This window comes from Caretta caretta, chromosome 7, assembly GCF_965140235.1.
Source record: "Caretta caretta isolate rCarCar2 chromosome 7, rCarCar1.hap1, whole genome shotgun sequence".
In the NCBI taxonomy this organism is placed as follows: Eukaryota; Metazoa; Chordata; order Testudines; family Cheloniidae; genus Caretta; species Caretta caretta.
Genome location: NC_134212.1, coordinates 27056864 through 27073937, shown reverse-complemented (window position 1 = coordinate 27073937; position 17074 = coordinate 27056864).

Below are 17074 nucleotides of genomic sequence, written 5' to 3'. Positions count from 1 at the left end.
AAATTTGGCAGGTTGTTGTCAAAACTGTTTAAGTTAAATAACGCAGGACCTAATGAAAGCCAAAGTCGAGGACGGTTTCCTGAAACCTTTGTACTTCACAATGGTTTCTCCACACCAATCCTCCACCAAAGATTTTATTGTGTTTCTCGCATCTCACATGCCCCCAAGTGCAGGAAGTAGCAGCATTCCCTGAACCATTTCTTAATTCCCTATTATTTCCCTTTTATTCCTCTATAACTGGAGGGCCACTGGGGAGGGGTGTGTGTGTGTGTCACATTATCAAAGCAGCTCTGGGAAATCCAAACAGTGCTGAGAAAGCAGCCCCAGTATCAGTAAATGCATTCACTCTTTCCAAGTCATTCCAGTGCAAATAAAATCCCTTCGGGAGTGCAACAGGGGAAACACAACACATCTCAGCTGGTCTGATTCCACTACTGCGGTACACACTCTTTCAGGGCCAGGCAGCCTCTCTCTCTCACACACACACACGTAAGTACAACTTTCCTTTGCTCTTTGACAACAGAATTTTCTTAGCACAGTTGAACAGCCTAAACAATGCAAACCACGCTCATTAAGACAAAAATGTAGTGACTCTTCTGGGGGCAACTGTTTGTGCCCGGTCACAGTGTAAAATCGCTTTTTTTAAAAAAATTCCTTTCCTTCTCAGTTATTAACCATTTCTGTAAACAGCCCTTCAGTTTGTCCAATCATTTCAAAACCTATTTGGCTCGTGTTGAGTTGTTTCTGCTGACAGCAGACATTCTATAGGATCAAAGTCGTTTATAAAGCCCATTTATTTCATACTTACGTTGGAAGATAGTGGCAAGGGAAAAGGGAAGATTTGTTTTGTAAACTTGCTGAATCTCCCTGTTCAACTTTTAGAACCCCAAAACGAGATTGCAAGTACTAGAGGCTGCAATGAAAAATTCAGGATGCTGTCAGACACATAACCACGGATGGATGTGTAATGTACAGAAGAACTGTACCAAAGCTCGTTCTGAGAGATGAAAGTTTATGGAGAGGCCTTATTTGCACATGCCACTCATTGAATGATCAAACGAACACCGTGTAAAACAGGACTGTAAAAAAGCACAGATCCTTTATTCCGATAGATTTAGGTTTAAGGGACAATAAAGTACTTCAGATTACTGCTAACTGCCTTGAATCTTATCTAAGCACCTGAAACAGAGAGCGGTCTGTTATCAACACAATTTATTGTTCTTGTTAGCTGTTCCTGTTATTTAGCAAACCTCTCCTTGGTTTTAGGTAGATCTTCAAAACCTTCAGTGGGTGTGTAATCAGTTATTTGTGATAATCAATATCTAACAGAAAAGTGAGGAGTCAAAAGAATGTATCTATTCTCATCAGGCACAACAGAACAGTCACTCCTCGCTTTTAGCAATAGCAAAGGACTAAACCTCACCAAACGAAGTAAAAAAAGGAGGACCTGTGGTACCTTAGAGACTAACCAATTTATTTGCTCAAATAAATGTATTAGTCTCTAAGGTGCCACAAGTCCTCCTTTTCTTTTCGCGAATACAGACTAACAGGGCTGCTACTCTGAAACCTCACCAAATGAAGTAAAAGAGCCAAGTCCCCAGCTGGGGATAGGCCATTAAGAATGCTCGCCCACGTCTGCACAGTACGCAATGTGCTGGCCCTCCGCTCCCGAAGCAATGCAATGGCAGCTTTTTTATAAAAAAAAATCAAACTTTTGTTGAGGTGTTTTCCTCTCTCTTTCAAACACAAACACACACACACCACTACAGGCAGAGTACCCCTGTAACACGCTGGTTTTATACTATTGAATGAAAATACTTCGTATGTAGTCCATTGTAAATAAATCACTCTTCACAACTTGAGATTTGGTTCCTTCACCAGAAACTGCTATCGAATTTATACATTACATGGATCACCAAACTTCCAATTCCAGGCGGGGGAGGAAATAAGGGGGTTTGTTCGTTCCTTTTAGGAAGACCAACCTTAAGTTTTATGCCTAGTAAATAATATTTTATTGCCTTTGATTTACTGGGGCATTTCTATTATCCCCCTCCAGGACTCTGCAAACTGCTTGGGTTAAAGGTCATTTGCCAAATCACTAGAATTAGTGAAGAATAGCAGAAACCTGTAAAAGGGGGAGGGGACGCGCAGTCAAACAAGCAGGATCACCTGAAATAAACTAATAAAGAGCCCCAAGCTCTCCCGTTTGTATGGCAGAGTGCTGTTTATCGTCGTGTAATTGAATAATGTTATCGGACAGAGGAACACGCCGAGCGCTGGACGATCAATAGAGAAAGGCGAGCAGGCGGACGTATTTTAGCAGCAGTTTGGCAATAACCAAAGCAAACGCTGAATCGTTTCGTTGCTGGAATTCTTTGGGGGGGGGGGGGGGCAAAGTCATATTTCTGAACAGGGAATTGGTAAATCTCAGGCAAGTTTTCAAGTCATGGGGCATAGGAGTGGAAATAAGAGGCAGCAAGCCAAACAGCCTGCAAGTCTTTAAGAATTTTAATTTCTTCTCGCTATTTAAAACAGCTGGGCGAGGCAAAGGGGCGGGAGAGAGAAGTATCAACAACATTATAGCCTCTCATGCTTCCCCAGCTTTTGTTTTCCAGTTTTTGAGCAACAGAGATCTCAAGTTACTAGAGCCTTCATTCCTGTATGTCTTCCAGCTAATAATTAAAGTGTTTTCATCAGAAATCATGCTAATTATAATTTATATTAAGAGGAAAATCTATGGCTAAATATCCCAAATAGGCAAGTCGGGACACAGCAGTTATTGACTGGTTTTTTCAGTGCTTTAGTTCTTTTTAGTGCTGTTATAGAGCCTGTAATATGATTAAATATTTTTAACATGGAAAACACATTATTTCTTATCTTACAGATACACTTACATAGTTAACTGCACAGTGTAATTCATGTTAGCAGAATACTGGATACATTTTGTGTCTTCGTTTCAACATGAAACTCCATATGATTTATATTCTGACACCTTGGCTGGTGGCCATACAAAAAGCAAGATCCATTCAGAGGTTGATAGAGATATTTCTCCTCCATCTACAAACTGTTTGGGGGAACAGGCAGCTGTTTCCTAGAAGAGAAGGCAAGATTTTCTAAATTGCTCACCTTGAATATATTAATGCATATTGAATGTTATTTTAACTTGTGTGTATGTGTAATCACACACGCCTAATCCTGCAAATACTTGTATATGCCCTTAACTTTTATTTGTCCTGCATAGTCCCAGGAGCATATGTGTTTGCAGGATCAGGGCCATAACTGGTAGTGGGAATGGCCATGTGATAAAAAAGCATTTATCATGTTACTTTGATCTCTTCACCTGTACTCTCACAGAGGAGGCAGTGTGGCCTAGAAGATAAATCACTGAACTGCAATTCAGGAGATGCCTGGGTTCTAGTCCTAGCTTTGCCACTGACCTTAGGCAAGTCAGTTTCCCACTCTGCCTCAGTTTCCCCATCTGCAAAATGGAGATAATGATACTGACCTCCTTTGAAAAGAGTTTTGAGATCTACTGATGAAAGGTGTGATAAAATAGCTTCACCTGCACTCTGCTCACTAATTCATCTGCCCCAGGGACTATTTCTAACATTTCAAACTCCTAAGCACTTTCAAATAGCTGCAATTAAAAAAAAAAAAAGCAAATAAACAAAACCTCTCCAGGAATATTTCCGTCCCATACCCCTAAATGTGGAATTTTTCTCCTCTACCAATCATCCATCTCTACCCCACCCCCTAATAAAACTGCAAACTTGCCCTGAGGTAGAGAGGTTAGAATGTGTTGCCAACTCTCATGATTTTATCTCAAGTTTTGCAATAATTGGAGTTGGTCCTAAAGTCCCAGCTGCTGGTCAAGAAATTGCATGAGAAGTTCAGCTTTCATTTTTTTTTAAAATAACTTTCTAGTCCTCACAATTGCAGAGCGAACTTTGAAAAGGAAAAGCAAATTCATCCAAAAACTTCAGAAACTAGAAGGCAAGGGAAGAGAATCCAACAGATAAGACAATGTAATATATTTTAAAGTCAATCTCCTGATTTTTAAGCCAATCTCATGAATTTTTTTGGTCAGGAAGGGGACTTGATTCATGATTTTTGAACATCTAGGGTTGGTAATATTGGATACAGAAGGGGAAATATTGAGTCCTGGTTTAGAGACACATTTCATTCTTATTTATATCTATTATTGTAATAAGGTCATGCAACTACTTAGTTTTGGTCTATGCACATATTAATGGACCAGTTAAATGTATAACAATTTAAAAAAATTGTGTGTGTGTGTTAACTCCTTGTATTGGGTCCCTCTGAGCTGTATAGACAGAATGCACAGGACCTGATCAGCAGGGGTGGAGATGAACTGCAGTGAGTGCCGATCAGTGAAAAGGTGTACACAAGTGGCTTAAAACTCAATTTTTATTCCACAGGGGAAGGAACACAAGCCAGAATAGGGAAGGGACAAGTTAAAGAATATTTAGATAAATTAGATGTATTCCAGTCAGCAGGGCCTGATGAAATTCATCCTAGGATACTTAAGGAACTAGCAAAAAGAAAAGGAGGACTTGTGGCACCTTAGAGACTAACAAATTTATTTGAGCATAAGCTTTCGTGGGCTACAGCTCACTTCATCGGATGCAATCTCAGAACCATTAGCAATTATCTTCCTGAACTCATGGAGGATGAGTGAGGTCACAGACAACTGGAAAAGGACAAACATAGTATCTATCTTTAAAAAGAGGAAACAAAGACAACCTGGGGAATTATACGCAGACCACACAGCCTAACTTCAATACCGGGAAAGATACCAGAACACATTATTAAGCAATCAATTGGTAAGCACTTGGAGGATAATAAGGTTATCAGGAATAACCAACATGGATTTGCCAAGAACAAATCATGCCAAACCAACCTAATTTCCTTCTTTGACAGGGTTACTGGCCTAGTGGATAGGGGGAAGCAGTAGATGTGAGATCTTAATTTTAGTAATGCTTTTGATACAATTGCACGTGACATTCTCATAAGCAAACTAGGGAAATGTGGTCTAGATGGAATTACTATAATGGGGGGGGGGGGAGGTGGTGCATAACTGGCTGAAAGACCACACCCAAAGAGTAATTATCAATAGTTTGTGGTCAAACTGGGTCCCACAGGAGTCAGTCTTGGGTCCAGTACTCTTTAATATTTTTATTAATGATTTGGATAATGGAGTAGAGAGTATGCTTATAAAATATGCAGATGACACCAAGCTACGAGGGGTTGCAAGCAGTTGGGGGACAGGATTAGAATTCAAAACAACCTTGACAAATAGGAGAATTGGTCTGAATTCAACAAGATGAAATTCAGTGACAACAAATACAAAGCAAAGTACTGTATTTACAAAGGAAAAAATCAAATGCATAAATAGAAAATGGGGAATAACTGGCTAGGTGGTAGCACTGCTGAAAAGGATCTGGCGGCTACAGTGGATCACAAATTGAATATGAGCCAACAATGGGATGCAGTTGTGAAAAAGCTACTATAACTCTGGGGTGGTATTAACAGGACTATCAGAGATAAGAACTAGGAGATAACTGTCACACTCTACTCTGCACTGGTGTGGCTTCAACTGGAGTATTGTGTCCAGTTCTGGGTACCACACTGTAGGAAGGATGTGGACAAACTGGGGAGAGGCCAGAAGAGCAACAAAAATGATAAAGGTTTAGAAACACTGACCTATGAGAGAGACTAAAAAACTGGTCATGTTTAGTCTTGAGAAAAGAAAAACTGAGAGGGGAGTCTGATAAGTGTCTTCCATTATGCTAAGAACTGTTATAAAGAGGATCGTGATCAATTGTTCTTTATTTCTACTGAAGGTAGGGCAAGAAGGAAGGGGCTTAATTTGCAGCAAGTGAGATTTAGGTTAAATATTAGGAAAAACTTTTTTACTGTAAGAATAGTTAAGCTCTGGAACAGGTTTCCAAGGGAGGTTGTGGAACCCCTGTCATTGGAGGTTTTTAAGAACAGATTAGACAAATACCATTCAGGGATGGATAGGAATACTAGGGCCTGCCTCAGTGCAGGGGGCTAGACTAGATGATCTCTTGAACTCCCTTCCAACAGTCCGTTTCTCTGACTCTGTTACAGCTGTCTGCAGGACTGCTCTCCCTGTGCTTCATCAGAGCAGCCTGATGGTTTCTCTAACTTATGCTAGGGGACAAAAAATGCAGCTGAGGATTGGAAGGGTGTGATGCTGTCTCACCCATGCCCTCTTTATTCCATCGGTGCTTTCTTTTCACAGTTATAGCATCAGAAAGGAGAGGGGCAGAGTGGGAGCCCCTGTGCTACTTGTATACCATCGGAGGATCAGCCTTACACAGGGGGGATCTCTCTGTCAGTGCTTTATAAACTGGCTGCCCCAGCTCAGAGATTCTGACCCATGTTTGGAAGTGTGATATTAGATTGCAAGCTCTTTGGAGCAGGGACTATCATTTTGTTCTGTTTGTATCCACCTAGAACAATGGGGTCCTGGTTATTGGCTAGGGCTCCTATGCAATACAATAATACAAATAATAATAGTATGAAAAATATTTTTCCTTCCAGGGCTGCTCTGCTATAAGATCTGCTTCACAGTGCTGTTAACACAATGGGAGGTTACCGCTAATCTATGAAAAATATTTATGTAAGCAGTGTCAGGATGAGCTCCACCCTGACATCTGGTGGTGAGGTGTGGCAAGTTGTGGAAAAGAACTTCAGGGGCCGATCTCATTTGCATAGACACACCCACCATGCCTAGAATGAGACCATAGCTGCCCAAATGGTCACTTTGGCTGCTGTGGGATCCCCAGTGTCTCTGTTATTGGGGCAGAAAGAATAAATTATTACCCTGATTATGGGAACTGTGCTTGGAACTGTATGTGGCCTTTTGTTATGATGGAAGGATTCACCATCAACTAAGTAGCACTCGCTAGGCAAGGGTCATGGGTTCCAAAACTGTGTGAATAGAGAGAGGCTGGGGACCAGTATTAATACTTGGTGGCATGGGCCCCTTGGTGAGGGCCTTACATGCTAATTGCACTTCCTCCTCTCTCCACTGTGGAATATCAGAGCTAATTTTGATTTCATTAGAAGTCTAGTTGTAGGCTGCTGAGCTCATTTTGGGCTGACAGTGCACCAGCACTGGGGCTCCCCTACTACAAGCTGAATTCACCTAAGAGCTGAAATCACTGAGTGTTGTGTTAAGTAGTGGGGGAGCCTGAAGATATATTGCGGAGCAGTTTGCGGGACGGCTGGAGTGCCTTGCGGACCGGCTGGTGAAGCAGTTCGACGCGGAGCAGTTTGTGGATGGCAGGAGCTGCTTGTGGGCCATGGAGCTGAGTGAAGGAGTTCGTGGGGCGGCTGGCAGAGCGGAGAGCAGCTGAGCGAAGGAGTTCGTGGGACGGCTGGCGGAGCAGAGCGCTGCTATGGGGCGGTCAGCTTCAGATCATGTAAGGTGCCTCTTACCCCGTCCCATTTCCACCCAGGTTGGGAGGTAAAGCTCCGCAGATAAACTTTCAAACTCTGGGGCTGCCCTGACCAGGGACAGAGACTTTTGGGGCATTGGACTTTTGGGACTTTGGGTGATTTGGGGTTGCTGGACTCAAGAACCAAAGGGAAAAGGGCATGGCCCAATTTGCTTGGGGTGGGTTTTTTTTTTTTGCTCATGGGTTGTGTTATGAATCCTGTTGGTGGTGTTTCCCCAACATAATGCCACATTGTTTCTCTCTGTTATTAAAAGGCTTTTGCTACACTCAGACTATGTGCTTGCGAGAGGGGAAGTATTGCCTCTTGGAGGCGCCCAGCGGGGGTGGTATATATTTGTCCCAGGTCACTGGGTGGGGGCTCGAGCCGGTTTGCATTGTGTTATTTGAATGGATCCCCTAGATATTGAACCCGGCCCTTGTTGCTGCCAACTCTGACGGGCAGAAGGGTTACATTTATCATATGGTATTTCACATCATGCTATCTGATTGGCTGGCCAAAAGGTGCAGCAGAAGCCCATTGGCTTCCACACACCTGAGAGGAAGGCATTTAAGCCCTTTCCTCCTAGCTGTGCATTATTGCACACCAAGAACAGCACAGTATGAGTTATTGCTGGATAGTTACTGCAAAGCAGGGCATCGACACAATCTATATCAAACTATTAAAAGAAGCAAATTCTGACTGCACTACAGATATAACTTTATTTGATACCCCCATTCACATCCCAGTTAAGAACGGTGTTAAGGAGACATGATTTCACCAAAACTCTTCACAGCCTGCCTTGAAATGGGAATGAGGCAGATGAACTGGAAGGGTGGACTCAACATCAGCAGAGAGCAGTTTAACCATCTCAGGTTCGCGGACAATATTGTGTTGATCACTGAAAATACTATCAAACTATAGAAAATGCTGCGAGAACTCAACACAAAAAGCAGCCAAGTCGGACTGAAATTAACTGCTCCAAAATTAAATTTCTGTGATCTGATACCGTACCAAAAGCCCAAATAACAGTCAAGGGAGAATAAATAGAAGAAGTCAAGCAATATGTCTATTTGGGCCGAGAAATTAACCTGCACCACGATCAGGAAGGTGAACTCTCACGAAGAAAGAAAGCATATTGGTGTGCATTCAATTCTATCAAGGATGTCCTCCAAGGAAAAATCAACAAGGCAACATGCACCAGCTTCTTCAACTCAACAGTACTGCCAGCAATGTTGTACGGCAGCGAAACATGGGGACTAACAAAGACAGAGGAGCAGCAACTGTCTGTCACGGAGAGGACGATGGAAAGAAGAATTCTGGACATTTCAATCTGCGACTGAGTCCCCAGTGAAGTGATCAGACAGCAGAGTGGAATGCAGGACGTCATTGCTGAGAGCAGGCATAGTAAAATGCTATGGGCTGGGCATATAGCGAGGCTCACTGACAATCGATGGACTACAGCTGTCGCCAAGTGGTACCCATGGGAACTGAAATGATGACTCGGTCGACCTCCAAAGAGATGGGAAGATTTTATAGCGACAAGACAAGGCCACATATGGAGAAGGAAGACCAGGTTATGAGAAGAATGGAAGATGTGTTGTGGATCAGCGCAATCTATATGAGGGCTGAAGGACCGATCGATCAAGGTGTCCAAGTTACTGGAGGAGTTTAGTTAACAAAGTTGCAGTCTATTTAAAGCACGTGCCTTGCATCTTGTGTGTCTTCCTGCATGTCTGGGACAATTCCAGGTCACCTTGTGAGCACCATTGTCAGACTGAAAATTTCTCTTGATACTCCCAGATGGGGCTTGGTAACAAACTGGGTGAGGGCTGTTGGGGTAAGGCAACTGTCTAGTCAGCCACCCTGGTGTATACTAGATATCAAAGTCCAGTTCCTGTGTGCATGAGGGAGGAAAACCACCACACTGGGTTCTGGTGGGTTGCTATTGTAATCTCAGATCTACTGAGGTTAGGCCTCCATTCTCCACTATACTCTAAAGCAATCCTTTTCATTCATGAAGTAGCTTCTTTCTGTAACAGTGACAGGCACTCACCTCTACCCAATGTGCTCCTTCAGACTACTGTTGTAACCATCCAAGCACAGACCACTGTTATCTATCATTATTACAATCTTTCTTCCAGCTGAGCATTCTTCGGTAGCAACCCTTAGTTCAAAACCTAGTAGCCACAGTGTACCACTGTCAGCAAAACAGCCCAGCAAAGTAACAGCTACAATCATAGATACGCACCTGTCTGATGATAATTGCTCTGTTGTAGTTAATTATAACTGTCTTTATTGTGGGTTGCCAATTTAGCAACATTCATTCACTTAACCAGCTCTCCCTCGAGCTAGTTATTGTGATCCTCACACAGCACTTCCTTTCTGAACTCCAAGGGGTCATATGGTAGCATGTCCAGATTACATTATGATTGCCAATATTACCTATGGGGTGAAATCTTAGCCTTGATAGAGTCAGTAGCAAAACTCTCCTTGACTTAAATGGGCCCAGGATTTCACCCATAATGAACATCAATTTTTTTCTAATGGGCTACTTTCATAAATGAATTAAGATACTGTTGAATGGTGACACCTAATGTGTTATCTAGTTTTGAAGGCAACTGTTGCTTTCTTGAGTTGACCTGAGGAGGACAAAGAGAGAGAGGAGGAAAATAGGGAAAGGTGAATAGCAAAGGTTGCGTTATCTATTATCTCACAATCCTGCTGCTCTACAAAAACTTCACAATCCCATCTGTAAATAGTAAGATGTTCACAGGGTGGGAGAATGAGGAGGAATAATAGAGAGGGAGAACAGAAGAGTAGGTGGAGAAGGAGTTCGGTCTCCTTCAACCTGTCTATTTTTCCCATGTGCAGAGAGCCTATAAAATAGTGTGATGCAAAGGTTTTACTGACACAAGTTTGGGATGGTTGTGTTACTCATAAACAGCCAAGCCATGAGTGAGTTCTCCATGCAATCCCAAAGGAATGCTGGTAGAGCCTTTATCCCATACTACACAGTCAAGTCTCAAGGAAATTACCACCAAGTGTTAAAATATTTTATTTGCCTATTCTTTGTATCCTTCCTCTTGCTTAGACAGGTGCCTTGTCTACTGTAAGTCCCACTGTATAGGCCTCAATGGATGAGAAAAGATTAGAACAAATACATTTTAAAACCTCTACAAATTACTTAACATAGCTTTTCTATACATAAAATTGTCACCAACGTAATGTCTGATACTTCAGTACCTTCCACTGCTGTGGACAGCTGGGACTCTCCCCTTTGAAATACTAGACCTTAAACTTGTCTTTGATGCAGGACTGAATATTGTCAGTCTTGCACCGGATACCAGAGTAGTTTTGGGGGAAGGGAGGAATTCCACTTTTAAAATATAATTTGAACATTGACTTGTGTATTATTTTGTCATGACCTTGTGAGTGTATAATCATTGTTGGAACTCTGCGCGGGAGGGGGAGAGTGATGTTGACTTCACAGATTAGGGTGCACAGAGCTGAATATGGCCCATGATCTCTGTAAATGATCATATATTTGGCTTTTGGATAAGAAATCACCTATTCATAAATGAATCATCTAAAAGATGCTGTCCAATCTAAGATTGCTTAAGCTTTACTCAGTTGAATTAATGAAGCATGTAACAATCATTTTCACATACTGTACTACTTTAAAAAATATATTTACATTTAAAATTCTTTGCTGCATTTGTCTGGATGGGATTTTTAAAACCAATCCAAAGTGAAATCAGATTTTTCAAAATATTTGTTTTAAAAAAATCAAACTTCCTATAAATGTGGTATTCATTTTAACTAGATCTCCTGTATTTAATCATAAATGTTAACATTGTCTTTGTCATGTAATTGCACCAATTGTACTATGAATCTGCTCTGAAAAAAAGCAAATGTTCCTTGCATCTTAATTCTTGTGGTGCAAATAGGATATGCATAATATCAAATATCTCTCTTCAACCATCATCTTTTTTGTAACATATGGGTTACGTAAGATGCTTTCAAATGCTTTGGTTATGCAGAGAGGAAGAAAGTTACCAAAACATAAAGATCAGATTTTTAAAATTGAGAGACTTCCTAGTCTACACATGGTTGAACTGCATAAAAGCACTTGGCTATCATACATCAAGGCATCATGCATGATTGGTTTCATCTGTTTTACCCAAATTGAATAATTATTTACCTTATTTTCAGTCTCTAGTTCAACATCTTTGCCTTTAAATAAACTATATTCTTATCAGAATGGGATAAAATGTCAAGATCTGACAAGTTTTTTAAAAAATGCCTTTTTAGTACAGTATATTTAGGCTCGGCAGAATTTGATGTTTTTAATCATTTGACACATCATCAAAGCTTATTTTAAGCATTTATTTATTTTTATCGCTTAACATTTTCATAGTTGCACAAAATTATGGGGTGGTCAATTATTTAATGACAGTAGAAGCTGAGATTCAAAAAGTTAATGCTTTATAATTAAGGCTGCTTGTCTGTCATGGACAGATTCCATGACTTTCTGTGACCCCCGTGACTTCTGCAGCCAGTGCAGCAGGCTCAGGGGCTGCCTGAGCTGGGCAGCCCCTGGACCAGCAGCAGCAGCAGTTTGGGTGTGGGAGGGAGCTAAGGGATGGGGCAGAGTGTTGGGGTGCAGGGCAGTGCTTACTGGGGGCGGGAGAGCTCCCTGGCTCCCACTGGCATGTCCCTGCAGCTCCTAGGCAGAGGGGCCAGGGGGCTCCGCGCATAACCTGTATCCATAAGTGCTGCCCCCACAGATCCCATTGGCTGTGGTTCTCGGCAAATGGGAGCTGTGGAACCAGTGCTTGTGGCGGGAGCAGCACGTGGACCACCCCGGCCACCCATCCTCCTAGGAGCTTCAGGGACATGCTGCCAGCCCTACCAACCCTCCCCACAGCACCAGTGCAGGTCCTGGGCTGCACACCACCACCTCTCTCCCCACTGCCAGCAGGGGTTCCAAGCCACACACTGCCGCCTGCCTCCCCCCAGCATCAGCAGGGGTCCCAGGCTGCCTCCACCCAGCACCCGCGGCCCTCCCAGCCCAAATTTTATTTAGGGGTAGATAGTAAAAGTTATGGACAGGTCATGGGCCATGAAGTTTTGTTTGCTGCCCTGACCTGTCCATGACTTTTACTAAAAATAGTCCTATTTATAATCATCAAAACATAAATTATCAACATCACATATCAAAATAAACAAAGTAAATATCCTTAAATCAAACTCTAATACATTTTCAAATGGCATTTTTCTAACTTTGCTTATCTGTAAATTTCAATTATCATTGGAAATATTTTTCATCAGTTTGTGTGTGTGTGTACAGTGAAATCCATGTTTATCAACATTTACTGATAAAAATCGAATCCTTCCAAGCCCAGGAATATTTTTATACAATTTCTCATTCGTAATATGAGTTTAATAAATATGCAAGGCCAAATGTGTCACAATTAGTATTTTTAAAAAGTAGAGAGCTGAGAGGGAAAAGTAATCTTCATACCCACATGATTAGAAAACTGAACCCTTTGAAGAATTGGTACTTCAGAATCACCTCTTTTCAAATTCCATGATACACTTGGTAGCTGGAACCCTAATAATTAGGACCTAATGATTCTGTCAGGAACATTGAACAGGGTTCCATATTAGGGTCCAGTCATAGAATATCAGGGTTGGAAGGGACCTCAGGAGGTCATCTAGTCCAACCTCCTGCTCAAAGCAGGACCAATCCCCAATTTTTGGCCCAGACCCCTAAATGGCCCCCTCAAGGATAGAACTCACAACCCTAGGTTTAGTAAGCCAATGCTCAGACCACTGTGATATCCCTCCCCTTCAAGGTACTGAGCATCCTCAACTCCCATTGCATTCAGTGGAAGTAGTGTATGTTCACTAACCACTTCACAGGGTAGGGCTTCTGTAGATCTGTGTTGAAAGGTGTGTTTAATTACAAACTCAGTCTTAACTTAGGTACCTCCTGGAGCCAGCTGTCCTATGCTGCAATAGACAGCTCTTCTAAGGAGCAATACAGAGGAGCCTAAAGGAGCAAAAGATCTTCATGGTTCTTCTGGAGAAAGTTTGTAAAGAATGGATATGGCATCTTCAAGTGAGGGAATTTTAAGTGAGAATTGGAAAATGGGTAGAAAGTTATGAAAGGACGAAAAATATCATTTCTTTATGCCCAAATGGCTACATGCTGACTAGTACCATGGCTATATAATGCAACATATTTTAAACTGGATCTTTCCATGTGAGGTACATGGTCCGAACAAATGTAGACAAGGATTATCATGAAAGTTATCAGTATCATCATGGGCACTCTTGTAATCCTACACAAATTACAGTGTGGTTTTAGGCTCCAATCCTGCAAACATGTATATATGTGAGTAATTTTACCCATACGAGTAGTCCAATTGGGCCCTTAGTATGTAGCCACAAAAATATGCTCCTTAGGGGCCAAATTCTCAGACCCATACTCATTTGAGAAGCACCTTAATTTTATGAATAGTGCCGTTGATTTCAGTAGGATTACCCATGGAGTTAAGATGCCACTCTCAGAATCTGCCCTTAAAATTAACATAATTTATTTGAAGGACACAGACCAGAATAACACCTCTTACAATCAACTGAACAGTAAGCTAAATAATTTTAGCATACTAAACTGTTTCAGAATAGGCTAACATATGTTAGAGCTAGTTACAATTTTTCAACAGCACAGTTTTCTGTCAGAAAATGTTTTCAAATCAAAATGGGAATCAACGGGAACACGATTTGACTAAATTTTTGACAGAAATTTCAAAACAATTTGAAATCACAATAGAGTATCAATTTTCTTGTTTGTGTTGACTTTCTTGTTTTGTTCTGATTGTTTTGTTTCAACTTTTATTTTATTTAACTTTTCCCTATATAACAATACTATAATATTTAACATTTTAAAATATATTATAATGTTTTGACATTATCAAAACAATATTTAATAAGGTTGCTTTGATTTTCCTGACCTGAAATATTTCAAAATTTCTGCTTTTCCTATGGGTTTGTGATGGGAAAAAAATCTGAAATATTGGACTTTTCCACAGGACAGAAATTCCATTTTCAGACTAGCTCTTTAAGTATATTTTAGTTCCAGATGGAGGAAAGACAATAATGAATCTCAATTAATTCCACCATGAATCAGTGTTACCAATCTTTGAAGAATGATCAAGAATTCCTTCTCAATATTCAAGACCTTAGAAGAAACTTCCACTAAAGTCCTCTTTGTCACTTTGTTTTTCTAAGCAAGAACACATTTTTATTTTTTTAATCATATGAGCTGGTCGGGTCTTTTCCTGTATTTTTCAAGCCCTAATGTTTTATTAACCAAACTCGTTGCTTTAGACTTGAGCTCATGTTCTCTGAGGAAGTACAAGTGGTAATTATGCAAGTCTTTCCTTCCCTGTCATAGGCAACATTCACCAGGAAGATTTACAACCTTTACCTTTCAGATATGGGGACTAGTTGTTTAACTAGAGTAAGAATAATTCTGACAATGTAAATACTATCAGAATTGGAACAGTTCCTCCAGGAACTAGTCATTTGGAAGGACCTGGGACTTTATTCTTGTATTGTTGTGGGTTTTTTTGTTTGTTTGTTTTGGGTTTTTTTTGGTATAACACATTGGTTCTACAGTGATTCCTGAGACAGGAATTAGTTGTATTTTGTTTAGTTTCAGAAGCCAGATAGACACTTTATATGTGATTTGTTTTACCTAACTGCATTTGTAAGAATCAAGATAACTTTCAGTCTGAATGATACCTATTCAGACCTAAGAAATACTATAAAATAACCCTGGACAAATTCTTATAATTTGGAGAGATTTTAATAGGAGATTATATTCTTTCACAGCAATGGAGTACTGATCTCCAAAAATGCAATCATGAAACCTATAAACAGACATTCTGTAAATTAACTTCCATATGAAGCCATAATGTGGTGATTTCATTTTCTAGCTAAAGAGTTCAACATATGGGATACTCAGTCTGTCTCAATTCCATATGGGCCAAATTCTGACTCATGTGGGGGAAATGGTATTGCCCCCCATTCCTTTAAACATATATGAGCCAAAAGCAGTAGCAGGGTCTGAACCAAAGCACGTTGAAGTCAGAGGGAGTCTTTCTATTGACAACAGTGTGCTCTGGATTTGGCCCCTAATGCATATGCTTATTCTGATTGACAACAGTCCTTTGCACAACTCCTGGCTTCACATATTCTATTTGAGCCAAGAGTAGGGCTAAAACATGGGAGCGGTGTGTGTGTGAGGAGGCTACGCAAAAGGCTTGGTTCAGACAGGTATTGTTTATACAGGTATAATACTTCTAATAACCAGGTCCCTCTGTGCCATGCATCAACTTTATCACTTTTCAGTGGGGTCATAATAAGGACCTTTTTTCATACCAGGTACAGATTTGTTCAGTGCTTTTATGGCCTATGATTGTGCGCACACCTAGACAGAATTTGGCCACCTATGTTAAAAACTACACAAATGCCCCTCATAAAAAAATAAAATTAAATGTAAACTCTATAAACAAACTGCATATGGGGAGCCAAATCTTTAGACGTCAGCACCTAAGTTAAAGCTAGTGACTCCTCCTTCATGTGCTTGCACCATCAATTTGGTGTCTGGAATGGAAAAACACCTAAGTACCCATAGCAAGTATTTCAGTGGACAAGTGAAGAATTAATCTCAGAGTATTTTTCTACAACCTCACTCTTTTATTTTGTGTGTGTGTATTGACCCAAACGAGTGGTATCGTTTATAAAAAATAGAAATATTAAAAAAGACAAAATAACAAAAAGCAAACACATGTCCCATGTAAAATAGGTGATGACAGTATGATGTGCGATATTTTTATTACCACATATTTGGCAAGACTTGGATAACTCACATTTAGCCAAAATATATATAAATAAAAATTTGCTAGTACTCCACACGATCACATATTCGGTATGTATATTTCCTCTCATCATATATAAAGCAGACATTCCTTACCTTACCTGCATTCTGGTTAATCATAGATCAGCAGTAATGTCCCTCAGGTTGTACAGCCTTTTAAAAACTGGACAGGTAATCGTGAACTGTCATGTATCATCACTTCACTGCCTTCTGGAGCCATCTAGTTTCTCTTCACTGCCTTCCACAGCCCTCTTAGCTGGCTGGTACATCTGAAGTTTGCTGGCTGCTCTTCACTGAGCTCTGGGATGGAGAACCCAGAGCAGTTTACAGCTGCCAGAACATCTGGAGTCCACTGGCTTCTCTTGGGTAGGGACCCAGAGCACAGTCTTAACAGCTGTGCAGCTGGCTCCCCCCTTCATCTGAAACTGTGTTTATCCAAAGGTTTCAGACTTTGCCAGAGACCTTTGGATACATGGGTTATACTGTGCATGTATGTATGCTCTTCTATATTGCAAAACCTAGTGTTCATTTCAATCATTATATACATTGACTTTAGGCTGCATTTATAGATGTCACTAACTCTCCCTCATACGAGTGACAATCTTGTGCTGCAGTAGCTAATGTAGGCCAAAG